Raw genomic sequence first — 13,307 nt, 5'->3', positions numbered from 1 at the left:
TCTCTTGTACTGAATCGACGCTGCGTCCCAGAAGGCCATATAGCTGATGGGATCTGTAAACATTTAAGTTTGTTAATTTCGTTATTAACATTCTCCACAACGAGGACTAATGATTATTTGGCGCTTTGTATATACAATGTCGTTAAAACTCATAGCTTCTGAATACTTTACAAAGCTCTGCTTAAAACTACATTAAGCAGAAAAATACCGCGTGAAATAAAAAAAACCCGTCTACATTTATTCTACATTAATACAATCAAGGACAGCTTTAAAAAACTACATTAATGCAAGAAACTATGTAAAATAAAACCCACGGATTAAGTGGTTAAAATAACAAAACCACAGTAATCGTGATTGGACCACTTTTAATCCACACAATGGGACGGTAGCTCCATCTCGCCTGGATCTACGACCCACACCATACCTCTCATCATACCACCCCCCCCATACCACCCCACATCCCCCCTACCATCATACCGCCCCCCCCCCCCCCCCAATCATATCCCCCACGCTAAATCACCCCTTCTATCATACCCCCCCCCATACCACACCCCTCCCCTGTGCGCTTCGCGTCCCGGGTTAACCCGCTCGTCATCTGCGCGCCCTTGAACCGCGGCCTGCTCCACGTCCACGCGTGTATTTAAAGTGCCCTGCACCGCCCCACCAACCCGACTCTACTGCCAAACCATAAACACTGCTAATGCTGGATGCCTTCGTACAGCCCTGCCCAGGACCCGTTATGGATGTCACTGACACGTTCCGCACGCAGAGGAATGCTGCTGCTGTTGCTGCTGTAGTCGGTAGTGCATGGGGGGGGGGGGGGGTGTCTCTGTGTGTGTTGTCTCTACTTAACACGTAGGCTTTCGCGACTAATATTATTCATAATATAGGTTTTTGGGTCAGATCGCGTTATTTATAAATGTGTCGTAACCCTCCACCACCCGACACGGCCAAACAGTAAAAAATGTGTCACGTTTTGAAAGGACAAATTAATTGACTTCTTTTAGCCCACCGGTGTGCTGAAAAGAGAATCAACTCACATTTTAAAATGCTGTTGATTCTCTCTTCAGCACACCGGTGGGTTAAAGAAGTCAATTAATTTGTCCTTTGAAAACGTGACACATTTTTTACTGTGTGGCCGTGCCGGGTGGTGGAGGGTTACGACACATTTATAAATAACGCGATCTGACCCAAAAACCTATATTATGTGTTGTCTCTGTCTGTCTGTGGTCGGTTAGCGCGCTGCGCTCCGAACCCGGCGCCCCGATTGCCCGCTCACGTCGTATACCGGTGACGATGATCTGAACCGGTCCTGGGGCCTCCCCTAGGTCGACTCAGCCTCAAGTGAGTACCTGATGCGATGTGTGAGCATTGCCACTCGGGAGACTAAGGCGGTCGGGCGTGGTGCTGGCCACCCACCCCTCCGTGTGCCGTGCCGGCCTTCATAGGTGCTTTTCTAACAGCACTTGCCCCAAACATTTGTTGAGGCTATACGGATGATCTTTGCCTTTGTTGCATTGTGTATTGGACAAAACGCAGCAGCAGCAATGCCCGGAGCGTCTCCTTCAGTGGTGTGACACTCCCCTCCATTAGTGACCTCGAGCCAGTTGTGGAAATTCCACATTCTCGTGGTAGAGACCAGTCCATCCACAGACGGGGACTCAAGAGTGGACCGACTCAAAGTGTCTCACTCTTCAAACGCGCAGTGAGTCGGAATTTATTTTCTTTTCAAGTTGTGGAAATTCCACATTCTCGTGGCAGAGACCGGTCCATCCACAGACGGGGACTGAAATTGCACCGACTCAAAGTGTCTCACTCATCGAATGCACAGAGAGGCGGCGCCTTTTTTTTCCAAGATGTAGAAATCCCACATTCCCATGACAGGGACTATTATGATGCAGTAATTTTAGCTGTGACAGTCCCACCTAATGACGGAGACTTGTGTTGTCTCCGAAACGTCGTGATTTATTATTTTATTACTATTATTACTTTTATTAATTTTATTTGTATTTTTTACCTACGTGACTTTACCGAAAAAGCCTAAGAGTATGAATCCTTGCAGTCACGAAAGCTTCAAATCTAGGGACTATTATTTACATGCGGAGATATCCGTTGTTGACGTTCCACTGAGTGGTTCTAATTTTACTAAGCCACGTTTTCTCTAACTTAGAGGTGCCAATCCTAGCTGCTGATGATGACGCTGCTGCGATTGCTGATTCTTCTGGTGCAAATGGTGATGATGCTGCTGATCATAATTTGTTTCTATTATCACCGAGTCTCAAAACTTTTTTTCAGGAGGATCCTGCCAGGCTTATTGCAGGAGGGGGCGATGTTGCTGCTGCTGCTTCTACTACTGTGTGATCCCAATTAAGTATGGCTATGACAGGACAACGGAGAGCCCGGAGGAAACCCGTGCAGAACAGAGGGAGAACATACCAAAGACAAAGATCCCCGTATAGCCTTAACATACTGTTGGGTCAAGTGATGTAGGCAGGCGCCTATGAAGGCCAGCACGAGGTGGGTGGGTGGACAGCACAACACCCGGCTGCCATTGTATCCCGAGTGGCGATGTTTATACATCACGCCAGGCACTCTGCCACCCTACCACCCTACTACCCTGCCACCCTGCCACCCTACCACCCTGCCACCCTACCACCCTGCCACCCTACCATCCTACCACCCTGCCACCCTACCACCCTACCACCCTTCCACCCTACCACCCTACCACCCTACCACCCTGCCACCCTACCACCCTACCACCCTGCCACCCTGCCACCCTGCCACCCTACCACCCTGCCACTCTGCCACCCTACCACCCTACCACCCTACCACCCTGCCACCCTACCACCCTACCACTCTACCACCCTACCACCCTGCCACCCTGCCACCCTACCACCCTGCCACCCTACCACTCTACCACCCTGCCACCCTACCACTCTACCACCCTACCACCCTACCACCCTGCCACCCTGCCACCCTACCACCCTGCCACCCTACTACTCTACCACCCTACCACCCTGCCACCCTACCACCCTACCACTCTACCACCCTGCCACCCTACCACCCTGCCACCCTACCAGCCTGCCACCCTACCACCCTGCCACCCTACCACTCTACCACCCTACCACTCTACCACCCTACCACCCTGCCACTCTGCCACCCTACCACCCTGCCACCCTACCATCCTACCACCCTGCCACCCTACCACCCTACCACCCTTCCACCCTACCACCCTGCCACCCTACCACCCTACCACCCTGCCACCCTACCACCCTGCCACCCTGCCACCCTACCACCCTACCACCCTACCACCCTACCACTCTGCCACCCTACCACCCTACCACCCTACCACCCTGCCACCCTGACACCCTACCACCCTGCCACCCTGCCACCCTACCACCCTGCCACCCTGACACCCTACCACCCTTCCACCCTACCACCCTGCCACCCTGCCACCCTACCACCCTGCCACCCTACCACTCTGCCACCCTGCCACCCTACCACCCTACCACCCTACCACCCTACCACCCTGCCACCCTGACACCTTGCCACCCTGCCACCCTGACACCCTACCACCCTGCCACCCTGCCACCCTACCCCCCTGCCACCCTGCCACCCTACCACCCTGCCACCCTACCACCCTGCCACCCTACCACCCTGCCACGCTGCCACGCGACCACGCGACCACCCTGCTCGCCCTCGAGCTGCCCCGGGTGGAGGCCGTGCGGAGTCGGGCGACAAGGAGGAGGCGTTGTTGTGATGTCGTTCTAATCATAGCCGCCCAGCGTGCTCTTGAGCCCTCGCACGAATTCCAGCCTCAAAGAGCATTTCGCTGCCCGTGTTCCAAAGCAACGCCCCCCACTCTCCGTTCCTGGCCTGGCAACGCGCGTGGAACATATCTCTCGGGGCTGGTGCCGACTTCACGCTCGCGTAACGCAAAGCGTTGAGCGCCCGGGGGAGAGAACAAACCAAACACACGTTGGCGGGCGCGTTAAACAAAACACAGGAGAAGAAGAAGAAGGAAACGCCGCCGCGGTTATCTGTGAACAGGTGCTTGTCTCGTGTCACCTTGTCACGCTGCGCCACGGACAGAGAGAGAGACGGGACACAGAGAGAGAGAAATGACGAGGACATAGCGCTGCGGCTGTGTGAGTGTGTTGGCCAGAGACCAACGCGGCTGCCGGGGACGTGCCCTACAAAGTGAGGCTGATGGCTTTCAAAACTAAAATTAGTAACTATTTTGTTTTTTTATTCTTAGGTTTTTTCGGTAAAGTCACGTAGGTAAAAATAATTTCAATTAATAAAAGTAAAATAAAAATAAAATAAAAATCACGACGTTTCGGAGGCAACACAAGCTTCCGTCTTCAGGTGGAACAGTCACACCTGAAGACGGAAGCTTGTGTTGCCTCCGAAACGTCGTGATTTTTATTTTTATTTTACTTTTATTAATTTTTATTTTTTACCTACGTGACTTTACCGAAAAAACCTAAGATTATGAATCCTTGCAGTCACGAAAGCTTCAAATCTAGAATTATTTTGGTTTTATTTTACCAGGTAAGGTCCACTGAGCGAAATACTTGAGCTCTTTTTCAGAAGCGACCTGGCCCCAAATAATAGCTCAACGAAGTGGCTTGTCACGCGGAAATTTTTTTTAGCAGCTAAATACTCAAAATGTGCGTTCATAAAAGTGGAGGGAATAGCCAGAGGACACGGAAGAAAATCCACGCGGCCACGGAGAGAGAGAGAGACAGGCAAAATCCAAATATACAGGCGTTGTCAGGGTCGGGATCGTACCCACGACCTCCTGTATACCAGGCGAGGTAGTTAACATCTCAGAGCCACCGCGGCGCCCGGCTGTGAGCCAGGTGCCACATTTCCCCCTCCAAGCTCTGCGGTCCTCTACATATGAAGGTGTTGTCGGGCCAACGATCGAGTGTTTACACTGGGAGGAAAGCGGAGCGCCTGGAGAAAACTCACGCAGTGCGAGAGGGTAACGCTCTATCCCAAACAGATGGAACAGGCGAGCGTCGCTCCACATTTGCTGCACTGGCGATGCATTGGGTATGGCAACTTCCTCGACGCGTACGGGAAGGGAATTTTTCGACATTCCTCTGGGCGATTCACCAACTCTCACCACTGCTATGCATTTCCATATAATCTACTTCGTTGAGCTCTCATTTGTGGCCAGTTATTTTCTGAAAAAGAAGCTAATAGCTCAGTGGGCTTTACCTGGCAAAACAAAATAGTTTAGTTTTATTTGTATATTTTTGGAGTATTTCGCGTAACTTTCCTAGAAGTGGCATTCCTATCGGGTCTTTTGTTTGTTGTTGTAACGTTCTGACTAACGAAAATCACCCGTATAGCCTTTAACAGACTCTTGGGGCAAGTGCTGTTAGCGAGTAGCACCTATGAAGGCCGGAACCACACATGAGGGGGTGGGTGGCCAGCACAACGCCCGGCCGCCTTTGTCTCCTTCGCTGAGATGTTTACACACCGCACCAGGTACACATTTACGTTCCACATTTTATTTTAATTCAATGTCAATTAAATATCGCTTCCCCTGAGTGATCATTATCATTTACTACCTGATGATGATTGCTTGTATTGCAATCGAAACGTCGTGATTTATTTAATTTTATACCTACGTGACTTTACCGAAAGAACCAAAGAGTATGTTTGTACGGAGGTTAAACTTCTTTCGCACCGTACGTAGCCAGTCGTGCTGATCGGACGCATTTCCCATCGCGTCATTTGCCTGCGTCGGTCAACTCCTCACAATTAACGACGAACAAAACATGTCCGCGCAGAAAGCACAGCAAGTAGGTTGATAATACATCTCAGCACGCAACGGCGCTATGTTTCCCGGCTAAGAGTGTGTACTTTTAAACCACGTAAAGCGAGTTTCAAAGGTCACGGGACAAACCCTGGTGTTATAGGTGGGACACTTTGGGTAAGAATAGGTAGATGCACCACTTATCCCTGCCGAGCGAGGTGTCATTACGTTGGTCGTTCCCATTTCATGATGCGGGCCATTAATAGTGAATTGTGCGATAGGCAATTGAACACGAGTGGGTTATGAAATAGTTCGCTGCTATTCCGCCAAAACAATTAAGATAAATAACAAATGAAAATGTGCAAAACCCGCAGTAGGTCCGGGGGACTGTGCAACCTCGGACCCAGGCTCCCAGAAGGCCACACGGTGGCCCACACTTACCCCGTGGTCGCATTTAGCGAGCGCTGGGGGAGTTTGTGTGGAGCGGAGGAGTGACCGTGGGGACCTGAGTGTTCAGAGCTGAGTGGGGAGCCGGGGAAGCTGTGGGGAGGTGGCGGGTGGGATTTGTTTGGGATGGAGGGAGGGGCTGGGGGGAGGGAGGGAGGGGCTGGAGGGGGGTCACACCAAGGTCACGAGAAAGGTTTAAATGATGGGAGCGCTGCTCAGAAGGAATGCCCCCCCCCCCCCTCGACTCTGCTGAGGTTCTGCTGCGGAACGATTGCGTTGGCGTCGCTGTTGCAACGGTCGCTGCTGTCGCTGCTGCTGTTGCTGCTGCTGCTGCTGCCTGTCGGCGCTAATTACTTTGCTCAGAAAGACTCTGCCGCTCTTAGCTGGCTTCGGCATTGGCAGTCTTCCAGCTGACGGATTCCTGCTGGGAAAAAGGTACAAGCGCCTCCAGGTCTGTGTTCGTGCGGTTGATGTTGTTAATGGGGGGGTGGTGTTGGGCGGGCGGAGGTGTTATTTATTCATTCGGAAAAGCATCATTGAGGCTCAAGACTCGTTCACAGGAGGGCTCTGCATTGTGGTGTTTTGGCCAATTCCTTTCGGATTTTTGTTTATAAAGACATGTAGCCTTGACAGACTTTTGGGGCAAGTGCTGTTGGCGAGCACGTATAAAGGCCGGCACAGCGCACAATGGGGTGGGTGGCCAACACCACGCCCGGCCGCCTTTGTTTCCCCAATGGCGATGTTCACACACCACACCAGGTGCTCATTTGAGGCTGAGTTGACTTGTCCTTGAGAGGCCCAGGAACGGTTCAGATAATCGTCACTGGTGTTGGCCGTGAGCCGGAGTCGAACTCGGGTTGCCGGGTTTGTAGTGCAGCCCGCTAACCGCGATGCTATCGCTCCCCACATACGTATATACACACACACACACATCTGTTATCGTCAAGCTGTACGCTTATATTGTGTGTCCCAATCTTGATTTGAATCTTGCTTTGAAGCTTTCGTGACTGCAGGAATCCATACTCTTTGGTTCTTTCGGTAAAGTGACGTAGGTAGAAAAATAAAATGTGTGTGTCCCAGTCTGGTGCATGCCATTCGATTCTGAAACTTTGGCCAATGATTAAAAAAACACACAACTTTAAATTTGACTTGGGCACACGTGGTAAGTGCACTGGACGCTGCGTGACGTCACTGAGGCCTCTGTGACGGAGTCCCAGAACCCCCCTCGGTGTGCCACAGGCACAGACACTCAGCCTTGGTGGACAGCTACGAGATAAGAGATGTTTGCTAATTGCAATGTGCCCTCGTGTTATCTGGTTACCCCATGCCTCTGGATATCCCACGGCTACTTTTGCCGTTTTAATACGCACTAATACGCACTATTTTTAAAATTGGTTGTGCGTCTTGTAATTCGGTAATTATTTTTTTACGCATCCCATCAGCACAGCGACCTTTTGCGAGTGTATCTCATCGGCTGCATTCGTTCAAATAGAAGCACGAAAAAAAAACGCTGGACCAGTTTCGACATTCGATATCTCATCAGCAGTCAGGTTGTTTGCTTGAATCAATGATGGGAAAACCGGCAGATGTTTATAGGCAAGGACCCTCTCTTTAAGTAATGGTTATCATCTGGTAGGCGTGTCTGTGAAAATTACTATAATTATTGAAATTGTTATATTAATGAAATGTTACATATTTACAATAAAATATTAAATATTGCATATTTTATTATAAATCATATTTTATTTTATTTCTAGATAGTTTGCTCAAAATATAATTGCTAAGAGTCACTCGCACCCACAACACAATATCCACAACACAACAGCCACAACCTAACATACACAACATAACAAAGATGAACAAAGATCCCCCGTATAGCCTTAACAAACTGTAGGGGCAAGTGCTGTTAGCGAGCACCTACGCAAGACGACACGACATTCACAACACCCACAACACAGCGTAAACAACACAACACAACATTTACCACAGAACACACACAACACCCACCACACAACACCCACAACATAAACAACACAGGATACACAACACAACATACACGACACGACATTGACTTAAGCGCCACGCCTCACTGATGAGTAGCAATGCAATCAAAGCCCTAACGCCAAGGCACACCATAGAATTGGTTGAAGGGTTCACGGGTTACTGATAAGGACAGTGACATTGAAACCGCTCAGAGGTGACATCGTTAAGGGCAGTGGGAAACGTGAAGAAGTTAAAATATTCTTTGATAGTAACGACAATGATAGTGATGATTCTACTACAGCTGATGGTGATAGTGTTGATTATGATGCTGATAATGATGATTATGATAAAGAGTGGTTGTGATGTTATTATGATAATAGTGGTTGTGATAATGGTTATTATGATGATGATGGTTTTGATAGTGATAATGACAATGATGATGATGGTGGTGATTATATTTTTACGGTAATTATGATGATGATGCCAACAATGATGATGGTGGTAGATCTTTTAATAGTACTAATGATGGCAGTTGTAATAATGATGATGATGGTGGTGGTTGTGATAGTGGTGATGATGGTGATTATAGTGTTATGGTGGGAATACGAATGATGATGATTATGACCTCTCCCCAGAATCCGGAATAAACGACATATCCAGCAGAAAAAAAAATCATACATTTAAATCTTCTGGCATCTTCTGCACAAGACATCAGGACGCAGACACACTCAAGTGGACACCCAATCTTGGTGGAAGACACCTCGCGGAGGAGAAGATATAGGAAGAGGAGGAAGCAATACGAGACGCACGTGGCACACACTGCCGCTGAGACGACGTCACAATGGATAAGGACAAGCGTGACTTCGGATCTCATGCCGCCAAGAACATGCAGGAGCTGTTCGTCAACTTCGCGCTCATCCTCATCTGCCTGCTGCTCATGTACATCATCGTGAAGCTCATGTAGCCAGCCGCCTGCCTCTCTCTCTGTCTCTCTTCTCGTTGTATTGTTGGCCACGTGGTCGTCGTTTGTCGTCGTCGTCACAGCTGTCATTGTGACGTTTAACTTTCATATTCGGAAGCCACGTGCTTCTCTGAGGTTAAACACACGGCAGCAACGACAGCAGATTTGAGACTGTCTGCGGAAATGTGTTCACACTTTGGTAAGCACGTGATTGTGGCTGCTTGGATTAGAATGCTGATGAGCCGTTACATCTGGAGTCCTGGTCTGAGTGGCTCTGTCGCGCTCTCTCTGTTTCCTTCTTAGGGGGTTCATATTGGCCACGTTAAGATTACTAAGCTAGCACTGCCAGAGGCTCTTAACTCAAGCCCTGCATCTGGTGTCTTTATGAAGAGATTCATAATAGCTGTGCCAGGGTAATGAACCCAGTATCTCTCACCTGATGGGTGCAAGCCATTGGTCTGGCTGTCTCGCAAGATGCTCGAAATGTATGTGTTATGATTCTAGATTTGAAGCTTTCGTGACTGCAAGGATTCATATTCTTAGGTTGTTTCGGTAAAGTCACGTAGATAAAAATAAAATGATAAAAGTAAAATAAAAATAAAAATCACGACGTTTCGGAAGCAACAAAAGCTTCCGTCTTCAGGTGGAACCGTCACAGCGCGATAGCTGTATCAAGTGAGAGAGATTCCAAGAAAACAGTCCTTGTACATATACTGGTTATTTTACTTTTATTAATTTTATTAATTTTAAATTTTACGTGACTTTACCGAAAAAACCTAAGAATATGTGTTATCGGTTTAGTGTTCAGCTGACATCTATTGAGGCGCTGTGTTGAAGCCATAGGTCTGGATCTCTCTCTCCATAGGTTCATAACAGCTCTGTCAGAGCACGTCTGGGATCCGTGGATCACGTGTCCTGAACTTGGTTGATAATGGCCGTGTCAACATCACCAGGCCACCATCTCTCAAGTGAAGGCCAGGGTCTGGGGGCTATTAATTGCCGTGTTCGATGCACTAAGCCAGTACCACAGATAACCTCGGTTTGAATCCGGATTCAGTCACCTAAAATTAAATTGATTAACTACGCAGCCAATTTGCCTCCTTCCCAACATAAACACAAATAGTATTTTGTTACAAGTCTCATTGGCCACACAGCCTCATGGGAGTGATTTGTGTGTTTTTTTCCAGCAAGATAGGTTTAACACAAAGCAAAATCTGGACAGGATTTGACATTCAGTTTCTCATCAGCAATCGGCAGAGTCAGGCTCGTCTGAATCAATGCTGGCGAACTGTCAGATGTTCGAGGGAAGGACCTTCTATTTTAGATATGGGTCCTAGTTCCACGCCAACATTATATAACACGCAGTAATAACCGTTTCAGTTTTAAATAATGCGAATTGAATCTCAACGATGTACAATAATAACATGCAACAAAAATCACAAGAAGCGCTTCATTCTATTTACGAAACATTTTAGTAAGTAAATGAAACCCCTCGTGAAATGACAACAATTCATAAAGCGGCCAAGAAACGGTATTTAAGCTGAAGGTATAAACAAAACAAAGGTTATCACAACAAAGGAATCTAAAATTGTGGTGTGGTACAAAGGGCTCCCGCTTAGTATCCTGAACGCCAGCCACAGAGATTAGTGCACTGCGGTGACATCCCAGAGTGCACGAGGCAACATCGTGAGCGTGCATCACATCACTTGTGACGGCTCAGGCCATTGTATTCAGTCATGCGATAAGGGGCCGTCCATGAATGACGTCACGCACCTAGGGGGGGTCAGACATTTGTGACGATGTGTGACGAGGGGGATGGGGGGGTTGAGAAATGTGACGTCACGTAAAAATGCGCAACTTTTAATAAATATAGACAACACGTTCTACTTAGTTAAATTGACTTTTTGATGTTTTCTCCTACAACATCAGAGTGCAGAGCCACATTAAATACGCACTACAATGACAATAGTTGAAAGTGATTTGAAGCATGTTCTATTTTTTTGGGGGGGGGGGGGGGCAGAGCTTTGTGACGTCATATTTGAGGGGGGGTCTGACTTTTTGTGACGCCGTGTGACGAAGGGGGGAGGGGGTCAAAAATCGTCAAACCTTACTAATTTGCTGTGGCGGGTGGTGGCGGGTTTAACGACACATTTATTCTGACGCCATCTAGCCCAAATAAAACCGATATTATGGAGCAATACCCCTGCACACATGGTTATGGCTCAACAAGTTTAACATTAAGTAGGCTTTCGCGACCGATATCGTCAATAATAGAGGGTTTCTTGGGTTCGATCGCATGAATATTATTGCATCGTTAAAGCCGCCACTACCCCCGACACAGCCAATTAGTAAGGTTTGTCACGTGAACGAAAACACGTCAATTCGTTACGAGTACAGCACACCGGCTGTGATGGAGAGTACACCCACAACATTTACAATTCGTGGACGATGTTTCGCCAGTAATCACTCCGCTGCCTCCTCCCCGCCAGACGAGAGAATATCCCGTGATGATCTACTCGTCAAAAGGAAACCGCTTCCAAAACACCCAAAAAGTCAAAGTGATTTTCTGCTCGCAAAACGAGCCACACGGAGGCCATTCATTGGTGGTCATCTGCTTACAGCCCTGAGCCAGTTGGTGGAAATTACCCATTCCTATGGCGGGGACGAGTATGTACGTGGAACTTCTTTCGTACCATACGTAGCCAACCGTGCTAATCGTAGGTGCGGAGTCTCTCCATAGAACAACCACTGTTGATTCCCCCACGAAGCAGTACCTATTTTACCGACCCCCAGAGGGATGATGGGCCGAGTTCAACGCCGCACCAGCCAGTATTTGAAGCGGCAAGCTTCCGCTCGCACCTTTCCAAAAATAACTGTCCTTGATAATAACTCATGTCACTGCCAAACACGTGTCCCGGTTTAGTTTTTATATGAGTGCCCTAATGCCTGTTGCGTGGGGTTTCTGGCCAGGTATGTGGCTACAAGTGAGACTGATTACAGTTGCACTCGATTGTCCGTGAAAAACAATGTCCAGGCGGTGGAATAACCGTGTTTGCGCGAAAAGAAAACGAAATAAAAGTCTTTAGTGGGCACCAATCCTTGTACTCTACTCTCGTGGAATCCGTCTGTCTGTATTTGTCTACCTTCACACCCGGGCGAGTGTGGTGACGTCACCGCGCACACCTGCGTGATGACGTCACGTTGACGACACAGCTCCCCTACATATACACACACGCCATGCACCTTGTGCGGGAAACGCTATCATATAACTATGTTGTAAAAAGTTTTGCTCCCTGGCTGGCTGCCTGGAGGGAGGGAGCATCAGGCTGCAAATTTTATGCAGCTATTCAGTGCTCATTTGACCGCACACAGGGCGGCAGGTAAACCGATAATTGTAAGAAACAATTAAAAAAACATAATCAGACGACGCATTCTACATCTTCAACCTCATTCTGCGTAGCCACAGAGCATCTTATCGAAAATCGCAAATAATGGTAGTGAGAATGCATTTGCTGTTTGCGCTGTTCGCACAGCACGGAGTCTTTCGTGCACGTGCAGTGGCTGTATGCCTCGTCCACCACACGAGTCGTCCTCCTAGGGGACCTTTATTGTTCCGTTCAACACCAACAGGAACACTTGTAGGGCACAAACACTGCTGTTGACTTCAGGATTTCCCCCCTCCCCAGAGCTCCGAGCCCTTGTCTCACACCTCTCTCCCTATAAACAATCTCTCTCCTCTCATCTCATTTACCAGCCAATGTGTACAATGAAGTCTTCATATATTGCTGATACGGAAAAAAAATTACGCTGTTGGGAACGCATACGTACAATGGTGCAATGACCCCTTTTAGTGCTGATTCCATTAGCGCTCTTTTCTCCAGGAACACATCTTAAGCGCTAAGCGAGGTGTACCTGTATCTTGTTGGGGGTTTTCTCCCCAGTGTCCTCTTATCCTCGCTTTCCCGCCTTCCATTGCCAGCGCTCTCGTTTAATCATTCCTCTGGGTATGGTCCCTTGACCCTTGCGTGACCCCGACTCTAAAGTCTGACCGTGTGCCCACATGAACTGTAAACTAAACACACAAAGTTCCTGCCTTGAGTCTGCTGCCAATCGGCTGCAGGTTGCGAGATGTTAACTACCTCG

General features: G+C 48.5%; 1 long non-coding RNA gene across 1 annotated transcript; it reads left to right on the top strand.

The window, feature by feature from the left end:
• Positions 1-6,436: 6,436 nt before the first annotated feature.
• On the top strand, positions 6,437-12,260 carry LOC133354361 (uncharacterized). Its single transcript, XR_009756575.1, has 2 exons — positions 6,437-6,671; positions 8,839-12,260. It is a non-coding gene; the product is annotated as an uncharacterized LOC133354361 (long non-coding RNA).
• Positions 12,261-13,307: the final 1,047 nt, after the last annotated feature.

Source organism: Lethenteron reissneri, chromosome 6, assembly GCF_015708825.2.
Source record: "Lethenteron reissneri isolate LAM-NWPU_2019-01 chromosome 6, ASM1570882v1, whole genome shotgun sequence".
Classification (NCBI taxonomy): domain Eukaryota; kingdom Metazoa; phylum Chordata; class Hyperoartia; order Petromyzontiformes; family Petromyzontidae; genus Lethenteron; species Lethenteron reissneri.
The sequence above is the reverse complement of the archived record's forward strand: the minus strand, read 5'-3'. Positions and strand labels throughout refer to the sequence as shown.